The following is a 20,826-nucleotide window of genomic DNA, read 5'->3' as shown; positions in this document are numbered from 1 at the left end:
GGAAACACGGACTTGCGGGGAATTGCGTCGAGTTATGGATTCCGTTGAATACGTATACAGTTGTGACTCGTGCGAGTGTACTTGTTATGATAGCTGTCTCCGCTTCCGCGTGCGAGCGCGGGTGTTGCGGTAAAGATAAAGTATTTTTACCTCCGGTTGTGTTTTCCAGTACGTAGACACGTAGTGATTGTGACCTGTTCAATTACTTGCCAATTATATGTATAATGGATTGTTATAATACAGTTGATCTCTCAATAATTCAATATAGCTTATTATATTAGGCATAGTGGGCAATTACAGGGTCAGGCGTCCCTGAGGTGAGTAGCTGATCAGTATGAAGTCGGTGCTTAGCCGGTGTTGTCTTAATTTAAGCCATTTCTGACAGGACCACACGAAACAACACTGTCTGCAAAATCTAAATCTATAAGATATTCTCACATGGCTTGAATTAATACATCACCGGCTTAGCACCGCCTTCATACTGATCAGCAGGTAGAACATATTATGATGTTATTTTTCACTTTTTAGTTTAGTGGGTACGTTTTTAGGTTTTGAAGTCGGTTATATTTTTTTTTATTATAATCAACCAGTAATGAATTAGGTGAATGTTTGGTTGTACTTGTGAGTGACATCACTATGAAGTAATCTTCATTGTTTCATTCTGAGAACTCAAGAGCACAGAAATATTAAATGAATTGGGAGTAAACAAGATAGTATTTACTCCTAATTCATTTAATATTTACATAGACTGCACAAGGTAGAAGTCTCCCATCTCGTGTGGCTGCCTGGCTGCGCCTGACACCTCGCGCCTTGTAAACGCTTAGCAGTCCTCCTGTCCTCAGAACTGTGTATACTTGAAACAGACAAAATGTATACGAGTATACACGTATACACATAAAGCATCCAACCAAGGCGCCACAGTTTCATTAGAAAGGCAAATAATGCGGAGATGGTTCAAAAAAACCATTTGACGCGAACGAGCGAAGTTGCAGCTGTCCGATAGATGGAATAAATATTGAATACGAATGAAAATCAATACTCACCTCAGATCAACTGTGTTATGTACCTATCTGTGTTATGTATCTTAAAACTTAAAATTTAAAACTTAAAATGCCGATCGAAAGTTCTACATTTTTATTTTCGTTATCTTGTACTTAATGATAAAATTGGTGTTTTTATTTTATTCGATTGGTTACTTACTGATGTATTTATAGAGGGCCGAGGGGCTTACCAAATCCATCGTCATCATTATTAACAGACCAAATTCGGCTCACTATTGAGCACAAGTCTCCTCTCAGAATCCAAATGCGGATTAGGAAATTGCAATCCGGTATGCAGGTTTCCTTCACCGTTTGAGACACGTAATATTTAGTTTCTTAAAATGTTCATAATTGAAAAGCTGCAGGTGCACGTCCCAGATTAGAACTTATACACCCTTCGAATTGAAGGCACAGGTCATATCCACTGGGCTATCGAGTCACTCACCAAATATATTTCGCTAAATATTAGGGAAGCTAAATATAAGAGCAGTGATAGCCTAGTGGATATGACCTCTGCCTCCGATTCCGGAGGGTGTGGGTTCGAATCCTGTCCGGGGCATGCACCTCCAACTTTTCAGTTGTGTGCATTTTAAGAAATTAAATATCACGTGTCTCAATCGGTAAAGGAAAACATCGTGAGGAAACCTGCATACCAGAGAATTATCTTCATTCTCTGCGTGTGTGAAGTCTGCCAATCCGCATTGGGCCAGCGTGGTGGACTATTGGCCTAACCCCTCTAGTTCTGAGAGAAGACTCGAGCTCAGCAGTGAGCCGAATATGGGTTGATGACGATGAAATATTAGGACTAGGGATAAAGGATATGGTAAAGACCCACTGATGCACTATCATCAACACCAACCTATACTCGGCTCACTGTTAAGCACGAGTTATCCTTTCTTTACTTCACTGTTTGATACACGTGATATTTAATTTCTTAAAATTCACATATCTAACTGAAAAGTTTGAGCTGCATGCCCCGGACGGGATAAGAACCTAAACGCCCTTCAAATAGAAGGCAGAAGTGATATCCACTATCACAATATCGGCTTTGATGAACTATATAGTTCTCCAAAACATGAGCATAATATGTATATTATTTACTAGTAATTAGTATATTAATGTAATTCGTTAAGTGTAGGTAACCGGTCAGCTGTAAGGTCGGCTCATGGATTTACTGGCACGTCCCTGCAGTTAACCTCGCTAGTCGCTACAGTGTCGCTGCAAGGATTAGGAAAACTAACGAGATTACACACTCACAGACCTTCAAAGCCTTTAACATATTTCAAACTAAGTTTTGCCGACGACTTGCGTGTTCTTTGAATGCACGCTGTGAGCTTGCGACGCGACGGTAGCGCACTGTACAAATTGCGCTGAATGAAAGCGGAATTATATTTGTCTGACGTGTCGTGTCGTGTCGTGACGCACCAGAACAGAATCGGTATCATACATTTATGGCAACGTTTACACTTATGTGTTGTGTCGTGTCGTGTCGTTGTGGCTTCTAATGTGTCGACTTTTTGTCAATCCAATTGTCAATAATTAATCCGTCCGCATTGACTGCAACGTGATAAGTCAAACTCCAAATCCCCTCTCTTATTAGAGAGGGAGTTAACTAATATATTTTTTGTCAAAAACAGCTACGTACTATAGCTATGTACCTGTAAGGCGTCACGTTAAAGGAATGCAGAATTAACGTATATATTAATTCTTGTACCCAATCGGTATGCCGAGCGAGGCCCACAGCTCTCCAGAGAGCGCCGCCGCCAGTCCGCCCCTGGCCCCGCGCTCTCCACTCGCTTCCCGTCTCGGAGGAGCCCCGCTGACTGACAATATTACAATCATTAGAATAAAGATGAAATGCTGTACAGCACATTTATACCTGTTTTTGTAAATATATTTATAAGTAATTGTATATTGTATAAGTACAACAAGGAACTTAAGCTCACTTATCTTAATAAGTATGCAAATCATGCCCACGTGCAATGGTAGCAAGAATACTGACTGTATTTCTGCGCTGCACAGCCAGGAGGCTTTAGGCGCAAAAAATGAGCCGGCCCTTCTATACCTACCTAGTTAGTTTTGAAAGCACCCACTCACATACTGGGATTTTGTTTCGCTTAATGTCACTTCCTGTCTCGGTGTGTGCAGAGTTATAGAGCGTAGACACCATGCTAGCAGATGGCACGCTTGCGGTAGTAAATGCATAAGTACTAAATAATCTAATATTTTCTACCTACTGATCATTTTGAAGTGAAGAAGCCAAACGTGTGGTGTTGATTGAAGTCGTTACCTGTTGAAAAAAAACATATAAAAAAATTATGTCATTAATGGCGGAAGCACCGTCTTCAAAGTGATCAGTAGGTAGAAATTAAAATAATGCTATTTTTCGTTTTTTAGTTTCGTGGGTTCGTTTATGGTTTTTTATATTCGTTTTATAATTATTGTCCTTATATTATCTTTTGGTAATTTTAGTAAATTTTAGTAAAAAATTAACAGTTAAAAAATAACTTAGTATATGGATTTCAATAATTGTAATCGTATTCGTTAGTAACATCACCGGTAGTTGGTGCGGTGCGGAGTCGGCTCGCGGGGGAAACACATCAGCAGTAAACATGTTTACTGATATACTCACATGTAATCACTGGGTTCTGCTATGTATGTATTTGCTAGTAATTCTCGAATGCGTAATAGTTTACTTAATTAATTAATTAGTGATCGAGTTACGGAGACTTTATTTTTGGTATGTTTAATGTGATATCATGTAAATATATTACGAGTATGTTCGAACGTCCACTTCAGTGCAGTGGGTGTTGTCCACTGACGTAACTTATCATAACCTATTCAGTAAGACCGAGGAGTGCAATACCTTGAAAAAACCAACAATTTTCCCGCAAGTACCTACTCAAAACTGAGGTGTCTACTTCCATCAGATTAAATAGAAAAATTGTACAGAAATTCTTGAAAATTCAACACATTTACCCACATTTACTTGTGTTATGAATTTTTAATATTTACCTGTTTAAGTATACAGATTCATATCTACATCGTGACAATTTGAGAGCTTCATCCTGATCAGATGATAAAAGGTTAAACAAAGTGTTGTGTGTGTGACAGTTACATCGACGCGGATGCAGGATGTAGGGCGGGCGGCGGCGGCGGGCGGCGGCGGCGGGCGGCGGCGCGGGGGGAGACAGTTCGTAGGGGGAGTAGGGAACTGGGGACGGATGCGCCGTATCTAGTCCACTGTGAGCACTGAGCTGTCGGCTCACTACATACAGAGTGATAATACCGTTTTCAATGACGATATGTCAGCCACTGACGATCAAGTAATCTCACATGCCTGCAGAGCTGACGGCTTGACGTCCGATAAAACTGATAGCGCTGCAAGTATATGAGTTAACTTGATCGTCAGTGGCTGAAATTACGTATATGTATTATTTGATATCATTATAGTAAATAGATCACTAGGGCGTGCGATAAAAAGACGTCGGTCTAGCAACTGTCCAGGGAATAGTATTTTTTTATTAAACTGCTCCGTGTTCCTTTTCCCAAAAAAAAATGAAATGAGCAATATTTAGATGTATTTTCTTACCGAAAAACTGCAACCTACACACTTATTTTCAATGACAGCAGGTATTCCTATTTTTTTATAATTTGTTTCTCGCTCGATTCACATTGGTAGGTAGGACTCTAAGGGAGTGTTTGCGTGCAAATCTGATGATAAATGAAGCAAATCAAAGTCTCCCACAGAGGGGAGCTTGGCGCGCGATATACGTACAGCTGTACCTATGGATACTATGTCATCCGGTGAGCTGACGACCGACGGGTGAAGGCCAACCTTACTTGGGGTCTTGTAGAACCTTTTAATGTCAAACGCTTACACTGATAACCTATAGACCCGCTACACCTAACAATTTTACACTGAAAACGTGAGCCACTTCTGTGACTACGAATATGTAAACGTAAGAGCTACACAAGCATACGATAAGATACTTATCATAGCGTAGCGATGCGTCAAGGGTTCCAGTTTCAGGACACATAAAACGGCTTACGGATGGTCAAACTATATCGGTGGCTTCCGTTTCTTGCAAGTGGCCGAGTTAAAGAATAGCCAAAGAGTAAATCTGTCGTGAGGTAAAGTTATCGTGGTATTTAAATTCTAAATCAAACATTACTTAGATAAACATATATCACAGCAGCAGATAAGTGCATAGCTCGGTCCCCCACCTGTCTCCCCGCGGCCGCTTGTACGTAAGTACCTTCTTAGTCTTAGCTGTTTGTTATCGGACACAGTAGGGCTGCTGTAAGGTCGTAGATGGTGCCCATCAATTATTGAACCGCATAGCAACATAGCATTGCTGTGTTGCTATGTGGAGGGTTTGGTTGCCACATGCCAGTGTGACTATAGACCTTTAGGCCTTGTGTTCCTAGCGAAGTGTTATTTGCCTTTGAGATGGGTTTTCACAAAAAATACACTTTATAAATGTCTGTCAGCTGTTTGTAGTAGTTTTAGAAGACAAATTATACTGTAATTAACTTCAATTAACTCCTAATTAACTTTGATATAAATGTATAACAACAAAAACATAAGTAAGTAAGTAATTACCTACATTAATACAGTGTCGGATTATCTATATACATCATTGTTTATTGGACAGAGCATAGAGTAGTCAGTAGACAACACGTTCAAAGTGTAGAATAGTAGTAGCAGTAGCAGTAGCAGTAGCAGTAGCAGGTAGTACGCGAGTATCGGACGTGCAGCTGATTTATGAACACTGAAAGTAGATAAGAACGGTAACCAATTATGAGGTTTGGACTGAGGTGGCTTTGGAAGGAACTGATTCGCAATTGTCCATGTATAAAACGTTCTTTTTGATATTTTTTATGAGCATGGGATGGAAAACTTTCAGCCTTCCTAAAATGAGGTAGGTCTGGCTACGGAAGCTCCCAGTCCACGGACTCGTTACGTGCGACTTATATCTGCCGCTGCCATAACACCGCCCCCGCCCCCCGCGTCTCCCACCCCCGCCCGGGCCCGCAGCGCAAGACAAATTGCTCTTATCACTCCCACTTAAGGGCCTCACATTGGGCGAGGCGGCACACGTTTATGTCCGCTCCCGATATGAAACGAACCTTGTTATTAGAGAGATAAGGTTCGGTTTTGAAAGCTCGTGTACAAAGTAAATTTCTCATGCTCTTGTCCGATCAAACTCTATTTCAAATTACTAAAGCGCAGCCAGAAGGCATAGATATTCTAAATCCCAAGATACACATTTACTTCTACTACAAGACGAAAGCGCAGATGATGTATATTTGTTCTAACATAGACTGGAACTATGTACAACATAATCATGCTAGCCACTCACCATCCATGCACTTGATCGTCAGTGGCTGACATTAGCCGCACAGCGTGTCTTCGACATGGTGTCAGTAGCGAGTGGACATCCTCGCGTGTGCAGGTCCACCTCTGCGCAGTGTCAAGGTACGGACCACGGTAACATGTGGAGTTGTTGATGCGCCGCCTGTCGTCTGACCGACCCACAACTTGTACATAATGTGTTTTCTGTGCCTACACCTACACCACACAAACCTTCTGCACTGTACAGACTTGTCGACTGGACACTAACGTTATTTCAACGATATAACTTTAACGTAACGTTGCTTGTATTAAAATAATCATATAATGATCGCGAAAACGAAAAATCCCTGCCACTTGATTGGCTTTGCTCATGTTTTACATAATTATTATCAGGTACATCTACCCTTTTAAATCTAGTCGAGAAAAGGGGTACTAGGATAGTTAAGGGCTTATCTTTTAATAGGTATCTAAACTAAAAATATTAAATATTGGTTCCAAGTTTTTTCTCTATTAACCTTTTTAATATGCACACTTACTTTTCAAGGACTGTGAGATAATGCTGTAAGTGTTAAATGACTTTTGATGTTGGTTATGCAAAAAATAGCATAAGAATATGGCATATTGTAATTTGATATTTACCATTCACTCATTCTACCCACTTTTCCATTACGACTCAAGTAACTATGTAGGTTGTATCTACAAGAAGGTCCAATACAAACATGCAAGGCAAACGGACGTCCCGAGTCGTGCGCATATCTGTAGAAGGTGCTCGTAAGTATATCGCAGTGTTGGAGCCGAAGGAAACGATCTCAGAAATGTGAAGGCAATTTCTCGGAAGATCGCTTTGATCTAGAATCAGGACCGAGCGCCGTTTTATCTCGAAATGATATTAAAACATTTTGATTGCTACAGAATGTGTAGCATTCAGACTTCTTTGTAAGTCTGGTTCGTTCCGCGGTACACTTTCCGTGGAAAAGTAGTTTCCCTTGATGGCGTCGGCTTTGTAAACACGAAGCTGTTATTTGTTGTTGGCGGGTCTGTTGACGGGAAACAATGGAGCTCATGGATTCATTACATTCATAAACAATGGAGCTCATGGATTCATTACATTCATAAACATAAGGTATCGGTTTTGTGCAGTGGACCTAGAGTTATACATACTTCATTATCAACCCATATTCGGCTCACTGCTGAGTACGAGTCTCCTCTCAGAATGAGAGTTAGGCCAATAGTCCACCACGCTGCAGCTGACCCAGCGGATTGGCAGACCACACACGATGAGAATGAAGAAAATTCTCTGGTATTCAGGTTTTCTCACGATATTTTTCCTTCACCATTTGAGACGCGTGATATTTAATTTCTTAATATGCACACAACTGAAAGTTGATGCCCCGGATCGGATTCGAACCCATACCCTCTGGAAACGGAGGCAGAGGACATATCCTCAGGGCTATCACGGCTTCAATATCTCAATGTATGGAGGTTAAATGTTTGTCAGCTTATAATACGGTATTATTTTGAAAATTAGACTGTAGCGGCTTTGGGAGGTAGCAGATCTTAAGTACAGACCGTCCACCAACCAAATATAAAGTGTAATTTTTTAATGTTTTCTCGGTATAGTATAAGAAACCATTAGGGATGATGACAGTTTTTTAAATTGTATATAAATTAAGAGTATACTAATAGTAAAGCAATTTTGTAAAAGGAACAGGGTATCTGCGATCATTACTTTCGGAGCTACAGGGATTTAAAGAGTCAGATTTGCGGCGCTGCCGCGGATCCCTGAAAAACGCTCCATACAAAATGGCTCGAAAAAATGACGTCATAGGCAATGTAATGATCGTTAGATTTGTATGCGCGTTCAAACAAAATTACTAATATCTTTGTTATTTGTGCGTTTATCTTTATAGTTCATATATTAAAAAATGTCACATTTAATGTAACGAAGCTAAAACTGTATAAATTTTTATCTAATTACGATAAAAAAAATTTAATAGTTTTTGAAATTTTATAATCTCATTTATTTTGCAAATATCCAGACAATCTTTGCTTTTTATTTATAAATTAGTTAACATTGACCCTATTTATCCAAATATATCATAAAAATCAATATATTCCAACCTAGTCATCATCCCCATTGTCAATCACTTAGCTTTGCGGCAACCTTTCGAAAATCACCATCAACTCATAATCATCAATCAGCTCTAGCTTAGTTTGACCAAAAAGCTGGAAACTCTTGAGTTTTTGGACACACTGTAAGGGGTTTCTAGCGAAGGGTCGGACCACCACGAAGCGATTTTTGAAAGAAAAAAAAGAAGAATCCGTATTTTGTATTAGAATAAACACAGAACATAAACAGCTAAGGCTTTGCTTTTTTATATCCGTGAGTATAGGTAGGATTACGTTTACTTTTATAATACCTAGCCTAACATGACAAGTAATTGGTCGGTATCTAAACCGATAGGCCGAAGTACATTAGAGTCAGAGTTTATTACAGGTATAGGTGTATGGTAGAGCCCGCAGGCTCTGAGCTGCTAAGTATAGGCTAAGTATCTGTGGCTAGGACTCGCGGGCGAGCGCGGGGGTGCGGCCGGGGTGGAGGAGGGAGAATGTATTCTCCTTTTTCGGAGCTCGTCCTGGCGGCATTCTCGCACGATAACGCCGACAGGCGCACAGACGAGCTATCTCACAGAGGGTAATCGTATATTTTGTTTTGTTTTATCAAAGACTGTTCAATGTCAAGTCAAGTGGACTGGCAGATCTATGACACAGCAAAAGGCGTGCTAGATACGCCTCCTACGATGTTCTGCAGGTAATGAAAATTTTGAAAAACCCCCGAAGGTCATGAAATTATTAATTACACTCTCGATCCAGTCGTCAGTATTCTCTTTCAGTGCACTTTCATTTGAGACCCCGCCCGAGTATATTTGCAGACATTCGGTTGTTCTTCCCCACATTCAACCCCTAGAACTTTTAAACGGCTCAACCGATTTTCATCAAACATTATCTTAAAACACTCGCCCGTAAGTCACCTTTCATATAAAAAAAAAACTGAATTGAAATCGCTTCATCCGTCCGGGAGCTATGGTGCCATAGACAGACTGACAGAGAGATAGACACTTAGACAGACATGTAAAATTTATAACACCCCACTTTTTGCGTCGGGGGTTTAAAAGCTTTATGTGTCTGTAAGTTCACCGTTAACTATAATTACTAGTTAAATGAGATTTATCGTATGATTATGTATTTATGTATATAATACATCTCATCATCTGGCATGTAGGCGTACGTGGTTGTCTAGTGTTAAGTATATTTGTAGGTTATGTATTCTGTGATGTCAGTCAATATGTATTCTGCAGAGAACTGTACGATTGGTGCACGGTGACGGTGTTATCATCCCGTAGGCGGCGCCCACGAGCCAGAGCGGGACGGCTGCCCGGCGCCCGCGCACTGCACACTGGCGTGGTGGGCGCCGACCACATCGACCATGGAATGCTATCGACACCCAAACTATGTACTTACCTGTATGTAGCACGAGTGAAAAAAGCGTGCGGGGCATCGCTACCTCCCTCCCGGCCCGCGCGGACTATCGGGGGTGTTACGAACGAATTTGCCAAACTGTAGCTGCGGATTTCTGTAATTAACAATGACTTATCCTTGTTTGCTCGCCGATTGTGATTATATGTAGGACAACTCTGTTACGACTGCAAGGACAATTCATCAGCTTTCAGGGCTCCACCATTCTGCAGCAGATTTCCACCATCCTTCACAACCTCGTCCGCTCCTCTTGTTCCACTTCATTTTGATTAGGCAAGTGAGACATGCAAAGTAAGAAGTGCGTGCCAAGAATCACTCCCACGACCTTCCTGTTCTTACCTACTGATGTTGCTGGGATTTTTTCTTTGTTTATTAATTTGGAGTTAAAGTACCTTATTTCAGATTATAATTTTGTGTTAATCAAAATCTGCCTAGTATTCTAATGTTTCAACATTATCAATTAATATCCGTACAACAAACACATATTCAAATAAGTAGGTAATATCATCTCTATAACATCAGTATCGCTGCGTGCAGGCAATCGTCGTCGAAATATTAGCGTCGATTGTTTCCAGTATGTTTCTGGGCAATTAAAATACAACAATCGGCTTGCAGCGAGCGCGTGCGCGGCGCGGCGTGCTGCGAGTGTGTTGCCGGCATTAGCGTCGTTATTTTTATAAATATAAAAGTGTTAGCCGTAACTTCTCTTTTCCTTAATAATTGAGCTAAAAACTGTGTTTTACATAGGAGTGATATTATATTTATATTTATACATATTAGTAACAATAATCCGAAAGCGGGGATCGAACCCTGGACCTCACGAACTATAGTAATTTCTGTCAACTATTTCTGTTAACTATTCCACTCTATGTTCAATTTTAATGGGAAAGAATTTTCTAATTAGGTATAATTCGTCGTTACGGTCGTTCTCAAATTCTCAAATACAATGTCATCGAAGTGACTTAAACTCTCAAACGTGTCGGAACGCATAGCAGTCAAACAAAGAAACAATCGTATTGGAAATTGAATTATTGAACGATGTAAAAAAGTTCGGTTCCTGCTATAGAGCAATTTGAATGGATGCCATTTTGATTAGAATCGCCGCGCCATATACATACGTGCAGTAGGTAGGTACTCGTAGCATGCAGCTAATGTTCCGTGTGGTTCAGTGCTCACTTGGTCACGCTCTCATTGCTGCGGAAATGGGGTTTGAGCTGAAATATCAATTTCAGCTACATGTTATTTTTTGTTACAGAACTATAAAATCCTTTTATATAATTTCATCCTCATAATTAATGGATACGTACCTACCACCGACTTACAATGATGTATAGATTAGGTTTCCTTCGTCATCAACCCATATTTGGCTCACTGCTGAGCTCGAGTCTCCTCTCAGAATGAGAGGGGTTAGGCCAATAGTCCACCACGCTGGCCCAATGCGGATTGGCAGACTTCACACACGCAGAGAATTAAGATAATTCTCCGGTATGCAGGTTTCCTCACGATGTTTTCCTTCACCGATTGAGACACGTGACATTTAATTTCTTAAAATCCACACAACTAAAAAGTTGGAGGTGCATGCCCCGAACCGGATTCGATCCCACACCCTCCGGAATCGGAGGCAGAGGTCATATCCACTAGGTTATCACGGTTCTCTTGGTTAGGTTCATTTAATGACCTTTTATTATTATTTTTTTAATAACCGATCAATGGGTTTCGTTTTTTTTATTCTTTACAACTTAGTCCTTGACTACAATCTCACCTGATTTAAAGAGGTAAGTGATTATGCAATCGGAGATGAAAGCGGACTAACTTGTTAGGAGGACGATTTAAAATCCACACTCATTTCACGACTTCATACCGGAACTCTAAATTGCTTGGAGGTACGTCTTTGTCGGTAGGGTGGTAGGTAACTAGCCACGACCGAAGTCTTCCACTTTCAGAAAACCTCAATCGGCCCAGCCGGGGATCGAACCCAGGACCTCCGTCTTGTAAATCCACCGCACATGCCACCGCGCCACGGAGGTCCTGTTAACATTATTTTGTAAACAATTGCGTGTACCGATACCGAACGCTCCATGCAAATGGATCGAAAACCTGCCCACCGTCGAGCGACCACGAAATGAGTTTAAAGTCATTTAATTTAAATCCTTACACGTAACATTTTTGGAATGTGTAGCTGTAGACATAAAAAGGTGATCAGGTGAGGTGATTTGGACGAGCCAACCTACCTACTTACCTTACCTACCTACTTGCCAGTTTGTAGAATATGAACATTACTTAGATTACCTCCATAAATAATGGTTAAATAGTACGTAATCGCACTACATTTGTTATAAGGCGCTGGCTTGTTACAACGAGTCACAAGTTAGTCTCGTTGTGACTAACTTGTGGGACGGCATAACGCGCTGTCCGAGGAACAGAACTTACCAACTTGCCAACTATAGCTTGCTAATGAGAACTTCTTCGCAGAAAACCGCATAAAAGAAAAATAACTTTTTGCGAACCTCTCGCTGTGTACGCTAGCACTAGATTGACGAGTGTGTGCGCGGCTACCAACACACGCACACACAGAGCGCACGCCGCGAGATGAATAATGCAAAAAAATACACACTCAATAAAATTCGGTTCGGGAAAGTAGCCCGGCCGGCGGCGTGTTGACATTTCCAACGCCTCCAGATATGGAGATAGCGTCCCTCCCTGACGCACGCCACGCACACTACAGCTAATAATGGCCTCCCGGTCACGGCGACTAATTTCAAAATAGGCACGAGATATTTTAGTGCACAAGAGAGTGCCCAAACACGTGCGTACTCTATCTCCTCACTGTCCCCGGCGAGCACGCTGACGAATCGGACGCAGGATCGAGTGCTTACTCTTCGAGGCACGGCCGCTTGACTACACGGTCTCGCAGATAGATGATAGACTTTTAAATTAATAATAATGAACTGCTAAGAATTTGAAAGAAAAACCCATTTAAGTTAAGTAGCGCAACAAGTCCGTTCATAATTACGACTAATGTATAACAGTAAGAACTAAAATGATAAATGCTTTAATAGCGCTAGAGCTTAAATTCTTAAATTATTATCATTAATTTCCTTTCAGAGATTAGGCTTTAAAGTTCTACGTGTAGGTACAGATCTGTGGTTTTAGTGTCACATTAAATGTATGGCAACTACAAATCTTGGTACCTGGTGCTACAAAACTTGGTACGTAAAACTATAAAACTTGGTACTTGGTGTGTTTTCGCTAATAACTATATTTTAATAATCTAAACAGAAGTTATTCATTTATAAGTGAAGAACAGAAATATTATTAATATTCGACAGTTGACACTCTAGACAACGAGAAGTTATCATGAACACAAACCAGCACCAAGATAAACACAATATGAATCAACTTGAAAACGAAGTGACTATTTCTAAAAGTCAATAAAAAGCCACTTTCCACTACAACCTCATTTTATTACGAGATTTGGCAAACAATTTGTTCAGCTCCATAAAAAGCAGCTTTGAATCAGCCAAACTTTTCCGAGCAGAAATTAAAACTTCCATAAAAAGAAATCCAGCACTCGTAACAAATCTGCCGTCCACGCGTGGGCGCTGGGCGCTGGGCAGTAAGAGCTGGGCGAGACCATAACAATACATTATTCATGCAATCCGCGGAATTTCGCGAAGAAAATATGTACATACGGACATGAATATGTATGATACGTTCTGTATATGTACATAATTTCTGCAAACTAACGCAGCAATGTTGTATTCGAGGTTTCCGGGTAAGGCGTGCTGTTCGAAAAACTAATCGAGCGTACGGCGGCGCGCGGGAGGGTTCCGTCGATGTTGTTGGAGCCCGGTGAAACATTGAGAAACTGTTTTTCGTCTTTTCAAACTAGAAGCACACAATACATAGAAACAAGTACAACAGAAATGAAGAAACTTTTGAAATTCAAGTTTATTGAACTTCTCACCCAACTCTTAGATAGAGTTTACGAGTACCTTACGAACCAGTAGAGGGAGAGGGAGAGAGGTCTTACTATTTACTGTGGTATGTGGTAGTAATTCTAACTTTAATATCTAGACAGAGCCATTATGGACAGATTTGATTTTTCTTTAAAGTAAGCAATTTCTGTTTTACTTGTCTGTTACAGAAAACTAAAACGAGTAAATACGTACATTTATAATATTCCAAATGTACGTTCTATTTCATATATCTGAATCGCCCGACTGTAATGATACGCATTCATCATACTCAGTACACGCACACACGCATACGTATAACATCAGCTGTTCACGAGAGGCCGGCCCACTTAGTCTTAATCGATAAATACCATGCACATTGCTCGGCCATAAACATCTATCATTTAAGCGAGACGTGTATTAGAAGCAATGTAGCATCGTTACGTTACGACTTCCAAGGTGATTAACCTGTCTACGAGATAATAACATACTGTACAGAGTTCATTTGTGTAACTGAAATACATTGCTGGCTATTACAGTACAGTGTCAATGTATTCGTTAGTCGCGCAGCGATGTAAGCAGTTCGAGGCGAATGTATCGGAGCAGTTGCGCCGGTGGTGGAGACAGCATCCGACAGGCGAGGCCGGAAGCGTCGCAATCGATAAAGCTGTGTACACACTACACACAGCATCTGGTACTGAGTGAGACGGCGAGTGTGCGCCGGCTTAAACCGGGGCGAGGGGCCATGTGAGCCGAGCGTGGGAACGTGGGTCGGATATGGAATATTGTAAGTATGTTTGCACTAATCGACTGCTGCTGAATATCAACATTACTGAAAAACTTACTACTCGTAGGTAATACTTGAACGAAATCTTTGTACATTTTATAGTATGTACATACAGTACGTTACAGACAAATACTTGGAACACCGACGTCACATGACAATAATATCAAATGCAATTCACATAAGTATGTGGAATATATTTGAAAATTTTATGACCTTCGTGCAATAAACGAGGAATTGTAACACATGTTTACTGTACGTGCTGCACGCAGATTACTTTAGAACCACTGGTGGGGCAGTGTGTGTACAATGAAGGTCTTGGGTTTATTCCCTGTTTGGGTCAGTGTTGGATTTTATTTTATCTCAGGTCTGGTTAAGTGGTAGGCTTCGGCCGGGGCTAGCGACCGCCCTACTAACTATTTAGCATTCGGAAATGATGTCGCGTTAACTTAAATATCGCCACTTAACATCAAATGAGATTACAGTAAGGGCTGATTTTTTTTTATTCTTTACAAAGTTAGCCCTTGACTACAATCTGACCTGCAGGCTGATTATGTATCTCGACGTATCACTTCTAACTGTGTAACGCAAAGCTAAATTGAACACTAGAGTGTTTTTGCAATTCCGATTATGTAAGACAAAAGACAGCCACAATGCCTAGTGATATCGTTCTAGGCGCAAAATTTTATCGACATTATGCGACTAAATAAAATACACCCTTTCCCGGTACTACTTACTACAGGTGCGGCATACTTTTGCACATATACGCATTATACTTGATTTTGCTGTTTGTCTGTGGTGAAGTGAAGTGCCATAGTTTCTTTGTTGGTAAACAAAGCCGTATTAAAATATTAATAAAAAATTTGGTTTCGTTGGATCAAAGTACTTGCTACTGCTAGTTTTTTGTTTTCAATAGAAGTAATTAATTAATCATTTTATCGTATACATTTTTATTAGTGTTAATAGTTAATTTATCAAAGTAAACGGCCACTTTTACATAAAACATTATCTACACGAAAGTTCTTCAAAGTTTTATCGTCTGCCTATGATTAATTTAATGGTCGTTGTGATAATATGTAAAGTATATTGTATAGTGTTTTGTTTATTAAAGTTCATCGCTTGCAACTAAAGATGTCCGGGAAACTCAATGATCGCCTTGGCTTGGATCAAACTTGGCGATGGGTTGTTTTGGAGGGCCTTTGGAAAGTCAGGCTACTAAATAAACCTTCCGTGTTCGCGTCTGCCAGTGGCGTTGTGTAAGTTATCACATATCTATATTCTATATTATTATTTTAAAGAGGATGAGAGGAAATTTTTGATATTGTAGGGGGTAATCTCTGGATCTACTAAACCGATTTCGAAAATTCTTTCACCAATAGAAACTCACATAACTTGCGAGTGTAAGATAGTAATTATATTCAATTGAAATTCATGATTTTCTATTATAAGTTTAACATAATACTTGGTTTTGTGACTAGCATATTGCATTAACAAGCCTTTTTAAACCACAACTATACCTGCACCATGTAACCTTTAAGTTCTAAGCATTAAGTACAAGACAAATAATCAAAATCAAACTTTGTCTCATTATGCAGATGTATTAGAATTGTTTGTATTTGTAGGTGTTTGTTTTAGTTACATTAAGGCTAAATATAAAATCCTACCTTGATTAGTAATTTTTTTATGATGATTGAGGCTAGCCACTTAAAATAATTAATTCAAATTTCAATTACAATATATAGTTAAGTTAAATCCTACAAGTATATGTATCTCCTACAAAACTGGATAAAATATAACGCAAATCAAAAAACAAAAGAGCTCAGTTTAATCCCATAAAAGCCCAGTTGCTGCAGAGTATAGACTAGAGGGTTTGCCAGGGATATAGGTCCATAAGCACAGCAATAGCCCAGTGGATGTAACCTCTGCCTCAGATTCCAGAGGGTGTGGGTTTGTATCCAGTCCGGGGCATGCAGCTCCAACTTTTCAGTTGTGTACATTTTAAGATATTAAATATCACATGTATCAAATGGTGAAGGAAAACATCGTGAGGAAACCTGCATACCAGATAATTCTCTTAATTCTCTGCTTATGTGAAGTCTGCTAATCCGCTTTGGGTCAGAGTGGTGGACTATTGGTCTAATCATGAATGAATGAATAGTATTACCTAATCCAGTGTATGTAATTCTTAATGATAATAATTGCTAATTCAAATAATAATTTGTACTTTATATTTTTAACCGACTTCCAAAAAGGAGGAGGTTCTACGTTCGGCTGTATGTATGTTTTTTTTTTTTTTTTTTTTATGTATGTCCAGCGATAATTCCGTCAATTATGGACCGATTTTGAAAATTCTTTTTTTGTTTTGTAGGGTTTACTTCCAGGGTGGTCCCATTTTTTTCATGTCAAGATCTGATGATGGCATCCTGGAGAAATTGAAGGGAACTTTCGAAAGTTGTAGAGAAGGCTAGTACGTTTGTTAGTGTTTCCATAAGGTATTTTAAACCACTACAACTTTATGAAGATTTGGAGTTGGTCTGATGATGGAGCCGAAACACAGACGATGGAACTCGTCAAGGATTTACAGCAGTCACCTTTTGTTTGGGCTTGATTAATTTGTATTGATGAGTACTTTCCACCTATATGGGTTGTGACTGTATTAAGGGTCTGGTGATGAAGACGAGGGACAGTGAAGAGAACTCCTCGACGGTTCACAGTAGCTACCTTGTGTTTGGACTTGATAAATTTGTATTGATGAGAACTTACCACATAGATGGATTGTGACTGTACTAAGGGTCTGATGATGAAGACGAGGGACAGTGAAGAGAACTCCTCGACGGTTCACAGTAGCTACCGTGTGTTTGGACTTGATAAATTTGTATTGATGAGAACTTTCCACCTAGAAGGATTGTGACTGTATTAAGGGTCTGGTGATGAAGACGAGGGACAGTGAAGAGAACTCCTCGACGGTTCACAGTAGCTACCTTGTGTTTGGGCTTGATAAATTTGTATTGATGAGAACTTTCCACCTAGATGGATTGCGACTGTATTAAGGGTCTGGTGATGAAGACGAAGCACAGTGAAGAGAACTCCTCGACGGCTCACAGTAGCTACCTTGTGTTTGGACTTGATAATTTTGTATTGATAAGAACTTTCCACTTAGATAGGTTGTGACTGTTCACACGCAGTGGGTATGCTAACACTAAAAATAAAAAAATAAAAATTTTAATAAAAAAAATTCAACCGACTTCCAACTCAAAAAATAACTTTAACTAAAAAGCAAAAAATAACATCCTACCTATGTGCTACCTTCTGATCAGTTTGAAGGCGGTGCCAAGCCAGTGTCGTATTTTAATTAAAGCTGTTTCTGGAATAACCACAGAAATTTTGTAGTTCAAACGTATTTAATTAAAACATCACTGGCTTGGCACCGTGAAAGCTTCTTTAGGTGTTGGTTGAAACATTGTTAAGCTCTTCACTTCTTCAAAATTATTAGTGATTCTCCTAGAAAAATAAATCATAATGTAGGTATACATGGTACTGCCCAACAAGTTCTTATAAAGTAGGTATATAATATACTGACCTGTGATAAGTCTCCTCCTTCGGCTGCATAGCTTGAGGGTTTAGGAAACCAGAGTTCATGGTTTTGGAGTGAGGAAACATTTTACAATATGCACCCAACTACAAGGCTCCACCGTATTTCTGACACAGCAATGTTGTGCATATCTTCATGGGATCTAGGAGCAGCTCCCAAGATGTGGGTCATCATGCAAACATTGGTCACCTGAAAGAATTGAAGTGTGTATTGCAATGTATTATGTATTTTGCCTACATAAAAGTAACAGTTATATATAATTTATAGTATATAATTTATATTTGGATCCTGTAGTTTCATTAACTGACAGTTACACCTAAGCAACAGCTTACCTAACAACCAACAGCGGTCCCTATTGGGCAGGTTTTCCTCAAGTGGTCTTATTGCACTGGTTCCATATGTACAAGTCATAAGATGCACCACCAAATTGAGCATCCACTATGTTATTATTAGATTGGCATCACATATCTGAAATATTAATTGACAATATATAAATAAGTTAATGTTTAAATAAAAGGAGGTACCATGCTTTTATTCAATTCTAATTGTTAGCCTCCTAGTAGCTCTTGGCTTGTAGGTCGAACTATTGTCACATGGGTGCAATCAATGCGCCCTAATACCCGGGCAATCCAAATTTTTTCATAAATCTGTAAGTAGATGTTAATCTAGATTAAGCACCTGGGTATATGTCTATTTACAGTAACATCCTGTGATATGAATAAGCACTCTTGTGTATTATTTATTAATCTCAATCAATAATCAATCTCATTTTGCAAATAAGTTTTTATGCAAAATCAACCTATGAAAGATTCAGTGTGGTAGTGAACACAAATTAGTTGAGTCTTAGAAAAAAAAACTAAAAATATAATGAATATGTTATGTTAGTTTCATACTGTGCTATAAGTTAGTTTCATACTTACTTATTTATAATGATTTTGTGTTTAATGCAAAGGGAACTTAACACATTTTTTTTAAACAGCTGGGGTATTCAGGAGCGTCAGCGACTTCATGTAGGCATTTGCTAAAAGATGCCTTAGCCATCACAAAGCCATTTGTATGATCCATTGGCATAAAAGTTTAAAGCTGCCAAGACCTGTAAATAATATTCAATGGTTTAATTTAGGTTCTTAGGATGACAGTGACCGATCTTTAGATAATATTATTTGTTTCTTACAATCTAACACAAATACTACTGGACTGATTATAAAAAATCTTTCACCATTGGTAAGCTACAGCACAGAGGAATATAGGCTATATAAAATATAGCCCGTATTACTCTGTGCTACCCCATATTCCCACAGGAACGGGAACTACACCGGTCAAACTATGGTGTGTCTGCTAGTACTGAATAAGCCTACTCCAAATCTTAAACCAACTTATCCTACGATGGAAGCTCACCATATAAAAATACCATATTCGGCTCACTGCTGAGCTCGAGTCTCCTCTCAGAATGAGAGGGGTTAGGCCCATAGTCCACGTCACTTGCTCAACGCAGAGAATGAAGAAAATTCCTTCATTCATTCATATAACTTACTTATCTCTAATTCATTGCGAACAGCAGTTGTTCGAAGACTTTGTATTTCTTCTAAAACCTGCTGGTATCGCGACACGAAAGTTTTGCAATGAACTCGACAAAGACATCTTTTTCGTTCCGTTTCCGCGTACCATACAAATGCTACATGCATTGTATTGTACATGGCAATGTCGGTAAACACTACAAAAATAATACAATTAATTAAATTCACTTCAACTAACTCTAAAACTGTAATTCTGCTTTATGAAATAAGTATGTAGGTAGGTACCTACTATATATTCTCAACTTTCGTCATATTTTACATGAAAAACTTTTCTAATTCTGATTTTATTGACTTACAAACTAATACCTTACTTACAAGGTATAGTACAAAATTCAAAAAAATCCTAAAAGTACTTTTATTTGTAATTATTGAATCACAGGCGTCAAGTAAACTTTATTAAAACACTGCTCGGTATTAGTTTCTATAGCGATTGACTTTGACAACTTCTGTGTCACCCAGTTGTATGATCATTATGCTTACATAATCGCTTAAACTGACTATCGATACGTAAAAACTGCGTTATAACTTGGATAAATCCCTACAAGTGACCGTGACAGAGAACGATCCAAGATGACGTCATTTCGGTGGGAGATGTGTGTTACATGATCGCAAAAACGAAAAATCGCTGTCATTTGTTGTCGTGACTGTGATTTTAAAGCGTTCACCGAGTTACATAATGACCCTGCTGATGGTAAGTGATGATGCAGTCTAAGATGGAAGCGGGCTAACTTGTTAGGAGGAGGATGAAAATCCACACTCCTTGCGGTTTCCACACGACACCATACCGTACCACCATACCAACGCTAAATCGCGTGGCGGTACGTCTTTGTCGGTAGGGTGGTAACTAGCCACGGCCGAAACCTCCCACCAGACAAAAACTTGTCTTAGAGTAAAAAATAATTACGGCATAAAGAATAATACTCCTCCCCCAACTAGTCTGAGAGATTGTTCTAGGTGTGGGTACGACTACATAAATAAATA

The 20,826-nt window shown here is 39.5% G+C and overlaps 1 long non-coding RNA gene across 6 annotated transcripts in view; it reads right to left on the bottom strand.

Moving 5' to 3' along the window:
- The window catches only part of LOC112047675 (uncharacterized), a 33,373-nt gene extending 12,857 nt beyond the window's left edge, over window positions 1-20,516 (bottom strand). The window contains exons 1-6 of one of the 6 annotated variants that reach the window (XR_008251912.1): window positions 20,071-20,516; window positions 19,667-19,982; window positions 19,189-19,361; window positions 18,601-18,736; window positions 18,257-18,457; window positions 15,217-18,177 (exon numbers count right to left, since the gene is read on the bottom strand). This is a non-coding gene — a long non-coding RNA (uncharacterized LOC112047675). Of the gene's footprint in view, window positions 1-15,216; window positions 18,178-18,256; window positions 18,458-18,600; window positions 18,737-19,188; window positions 19,362-19,666; window positions 19,983-20,023 lie in introns of all 6 variants that reach the window. The other 5 variants (XR_008251911.1, XR_008251910.1, XR_008251913.1 and 2 more) reach the window with 5 other exon arrangements.
- Window positions 20,517-20,826: the final 310 nt, after the last annotated feature.

Source organism: Bicyclus anynana, chromosome 21, assembly GCF_947172395.1.
Source record: "Bicyclus anynana chromosome 21, ilBicAnyn1.1, whole genome shotgun sequence".
NCBI classification, from domain to species: Eukaryota; Metazoa; Arthropoda; class Insecta; order Lepidoptera; family Nymphalidae; genus Bicyclus; species Bicyclus anynana.
The sequence above is the reverse complement of the archived record's forward strand: the minus strand, read 5'-3'. Positions and strand labels throughout refer to the sequence as shown.